The sequence below is a fragment of the Anticarsia gemmatalis genome, chromosome 14 (assembly GCF_050436995.1).
Source record: "Anticarsia gemmatalis isolate Benzon Research Colony breed Stoneville strain chromosome 14, ilAntGemm2 primary, whole genome shotgun sequence".
NCBI lineage: Eukaryota > Metazoa > Arthropoda > Insecta > Lepidoptera > Erebidae > Anticarsia > Anticarsia gemmatalis.
The window spans coordinates 266969-271951 of NC_134758.1; the positions used below are offsets into that span (position 1 = coordinate 266969).

A 4983-nucleotide genomic window follows, 5' to 3' on the forward strand; every position below is an offset into this window, starting at 1 on the left:
ACTCTTACTCAACACTTATACTACTGAGGTGACAAATTCTATCAAACAAATCTAAGCAGTATCCTCACCGGTACACAGAATAGTGTGAATTACTCAATATACTCCATGGTACGGTCAGCAGAAACTACCAAATAAATAATAATTTCACCAAGAATTGATCTATAGATTACAATAGAATATAGATTAAATTTATAATTTTAACAAAATCGTAGAACAGACTTATGGACCCTGTGTTTTTAGTCCGTTGAGTGATAATAATAAAAATCATAACATACTTCTCAGGAACTTTCTTACTATATAAAAGATAGTGTGAATTGGCAATTCATCATTGTTCTAGCTATAATACTTTTTTGAAAAATGAGGTTAAATATCAGCGGCAACTGATGACTATGTGTGATGTAATAAATACATAAGACGGACTGAAAGAATATGTATATTAACCAAGTCGATTAAGACCCTAAAAAGATATCTAGGATCTTCTACACTATTTTAAAGAGTAAAAACAGTAGTTGCTGCCAGTACTCGCAGGTAGAGGTCCCTAGTGACGCGGCGCCTCCCGACAAACACAGCGTGTGTGCACAGTGTAGATTCGAACCCGGGCCGGACACTTGTGTGAAGATCGATTATGTTTGCACTTCAGAGTGGATCCGACGACTACACGATATGGAATTGAAATTGCCAGCCTCGGTAGTGTAAGGGATTTTGACTTTGTATTGTGAAAATTTTGCTTTTAAGAACAAAATGCTGTAAAGAATTGTTTCCTTGACTTAAAAGTGTAAGAACCAAGTTTACTTTTTTGTGGCTGTTAAGTTGTAAAATTTAATTTTAAACTATGCGAAATGTTTTCGTGCGCTTATCATGATAATATTGAAAATAAACTTTCACTTACACACACGCCGTGGCACTAAAACAACACTTAATTTAAATTTCCTTTATTATCGATCACACAAAAAGTCTTAAGTTTAAAACCAAAAGCCTTTATCTTTTTATCTTAACACAATATCTATCAGCTGACCAGCTACGTAGAGAGGCGAGAAACCCATTTAGCTGTGAAGTCGTACTCAACGGCGCACTCGTAGTTCCCGCGGCGGCCGCGAGAGGCGCTGGCGGCGACGACTGAATCTCTCCTGATGGAATTATACCGCCGTCCGTGCCGTGGAGGAATTGAGGATAGGGTTGATACACACACGAAACATCTGAGGTGAAAATGTGCTGCAACAGAATATAAAATTGTTTTGATAAAATTTTGTACTCAAAGTATAACTTTATCTCATTTCAAGAGGTCTCCACTCGTCCAATTTAGAGCAGTGATATATGTTTGTTTGCATATCTTTGTAAGTTGTTCTTTAACTATGTTTATTTGTGTTAAAAAGGAGATTAGAAACAGCTACTTTAATGACCATTGTGATCATTAGTAAATCGGCTATAAAATAAACTACTTGTCAAGGCGCCCGTAGCCAGTTGCGGTCACCGATCGGTAAACGATCTGTGGTTTAAGCAAACTTGGCCCGGTCATTATATAGATGGGTGACAGCATTGTGGTATTTGAACAGGATGTCTCCGTGCTTCGGAGGGCACGTAAAAAGTTGGTCCCGATTGTTGCCAATTAAGGTAACAGTCGTAAAGCCACGTCAAAGGCTTTCGGGCGGCTTGAATAAAATAAAATTTTATTTGACAACCTTGCCACGAGCTTGTAAATCCAAAAGCCTATCAAAAGACAGCCTATCACTATTTCATACACGGGCACATTCAAATAAATACAAAACGTGGCAGCCCTGTGCAGCGGTTGCCGCGATTGGTTTACTATTTACACACTAGCGTGTGATTGCAGTTAGAATTGAAGTGTCCGACGCGAAGTGCTTTTTCAATGGCCATGTACATTTGTGTACTGTGTGTGTACTCTCTGTGTACAGTACACAGTACACAGTACACATAGGTACTGTTACCGATACGATCGAGGGTGTGTTGACTTGGGATCCGTCAATATCTTGGATCGAATATGGAATTGAGTCTTGATGGAGGATTCTTTTAATATGGTGTGTGTTGCTGGTCAATATGAAGTCTTATATTAAATTTTATTTGATTAAGGGTTTGAGGAAATTGATAATTGTAAATAGTGTTGTAGTTTTTTTCACTCGCGTTAAACTTATGAAAGTCCAAATCTGTATCTCATAGCTAACTCTCTAATTTTCTCCAGAAAACCTTATTTGATATTTCCAAATAAATGTTTTTGCTATATGTTTAGTAAATCAAGTAGGTAATCAAGTTAAGTTAACTCCGAAACTAAACTAATCGATTAACAAGCCAGACAAACATTGCTTACCCTACAAATATTTAAAATATCCTTATAGATAATTGACCATGCGTATTTAAAAAAAAAAAAATAGAGTTCTATAACATCATTTTTACACACTATAATAATATGAAATTGTAAAATGGGCAATGAGAATTTTGAAGGTTACAACACCTTATTTACTACCCAAAGTTCTTCACACATTGTTTACAAACCTACCTACATATTCCGATAAAACCGTACATACGTGTACAAAACATTGGCTACACTTTACAGAGAGAGTAGACAGCGCGCGAGCGTCGCCGCGGGACAAACTAGTGTCACTTTGTAGCAAAACCTTTGCAGTGTTCGTTACCCGACAGCTTGTATTGTGTACATAGATTAAGAAGCACTAGATGTGTGCTAATATTTCAATATTGCCGCTGTACAATTGGCCAGCGTAGTGGATAGATTTGGCTTCACCCATGAGGAGATCCTTGCCCAGTAATGAGTTTTGTATATATATATTTTTTGGATTTTTGTTGTTCTATTTAATAGACACTCGTAAACATCGTATGCGACTGCTGATCACTTTGGTTTGATTTGCGCGTCGAAAAAGCGCTATTTTTGTATAATTTATATTCCAATATTTTCAGTATACACCAGCTAACACTTACGGCTATAACAAGCGTGAAATAAAAAATATAATAATTTACCTCAAAAAACACTAGCATAATCATCCTACATCCGTGTGATCGCTCGGCGTCGCTCGGCCAACATCGGCTAGTGTCGGCCTCGCAGGACCTCCCGCGTCCACTGCTAGTTGCCTTACTGCGCTAACTGCACTAACTGCTAACTAGATAATAGACACGTCAGCCGCACACGGCACTGCCTTACTTCCACATGAAGTTAGCTCTACTGGGACTTTAGTTTGGAATTCATTAGTCAACAATCTTAGTACAGAAATGTTCTATTCTTAATGATTTGTTTTTTTCTCACGGGTCGTTGTTTATCCGTCCCACTGGACTTCAAAAGTGAGGAAATTGAGACTTGTATACTTTAAAGAAACTTGGACACTATGAACAAAGTACCTTAACGATGACTGCGGCCTAGGAATGTTGGCTAAGAGGAAATTATGTATTTTCGACTTTTTGCTAGTCATTTATAAATAAGACACTTTTGCATGAGATCAGGGACAAATTTTTTAAGAACTGTTGGCAGTCTCTTAGGTATGAAAGATTCCTTCAAGATGTTTTACTTTACAATTAAAACAAATTATTATTTTCAAAAGACACATCATTTCGAAGTCTTTCGTATTTTGCCTGCATTTTGACCCTCGATTAGTTATAGAGTAAGCATACTGTTTAAACTAACATGTTCTATATACACTTACATTAATATCATAACAATTTTTCTTCAGCCTATCCCACTCTAGCGGTAGTAAAATTATTAGCTCAATAAAAACCCAAAATAAAATGACTACTCCATTTAATCTCACACCCTAATTTCGACCACACAATAGAATGACCGATTACTCGTCCCTAAATAACAATAAGACGTCGACAAAGTGCACCCCGTCGCACCCCGTGGCACCCCGGCGCATCCCTACGCATCCCTGTGCACCCCACTCGCTTGACACCCGGTGACATATTTTTAATTAAACGCCACTTATGTCACCACGCGTGGGGCATTGTGACTAATAATTGTGTGGCTACACCTTTAATGTAAGTGTGGACCAGCCTTTATGAAGTACGTAATTATTGTTTTTGCTAACGCCAGTATTCTTCAGTAGGTAAGGTACACAAACAACTTAGCGGAGTACATGTTTTCATAATTCGTGAATCACTACTTCAGAATTCACATAGTATTTTTTTATGTGTCTTTATTTTATGTAAAACCGGTAAGAATAAAATTTGACGGAGATTCTTTTTTGCGAGTGAAGCCGCCGGTATAAACTTGTGTAAAGTAATGTGGGACCATACAACTTAGTACTTGATCTTTGCATGTTAAAATCTAAGTAAAAACACTACTCGGTGGATAACATTATGTTGCTATTCGTTAAATGTCAGGCGTTAATGCAAAAAATGATTTGATAATGTTAATTATTTATTCTGTTTCAAAATTTTATTGTACGTGATGAAAATAGTAAAATTAATGGAAAATAAGTTGAATTGTTTTATTTTACGACTAACATTGTCAAAATAATAAATTAACAGAACACAAACGTTAAAATATGTGACTGACAAATGTATTTCTGAAAATGTTCTTATAAGAATATAGAAAATTAATAAAAAAACACTCAGATATACTTTTAAAAAGTTTATGAATCATCAAAAAGAGATATGCATCGGCCGGGAATCGAACCCGGGCCGCCCGCGTGGCAGGCGAGCATTCTACCACTGAACCACCGATGCTTGCTTTTAAAGGTTAAAATAGTAAATTGGTATATTCACGTACCGTATTTCCTATGACGTCACACATGTGTTATGTTTGATTAAACATTCAGTTCGTACAATTTGATTGGATTACATAACTCAATGATGACTCATAATACCTATATTAACACATTCTATTACTACAAACGCGAACATTTATGAGGATAAAGAGGTATATGTTTGTTACGCTTTCGAACAAAAATGATTGAATAGATTTTTACGTTTTCATAGACAGTTAAAACGTGGATTAATACGTAGGGTATATGTTTCAAAATT

The 4983-nt window shown here is 36.4% G+C and overlaps 1 non-coding gene across 1 annotated transcript; it reads right to left on the reverse strand.

Moving 5' to 3' along the window:
• Positions 1-4615: 4615 nt before the first annotated feature.
• TRNAG-GCC (transfer RNA glycine (anticodon GCC)) lies at positions 4616-4686 on the reverse strand. The gene has a single exon. It is a non-coding gene; the product is annotated as a tRNA-Gly (tRNA).
• Positions 4687-4983: the final 297 nt, after the last annotated feature.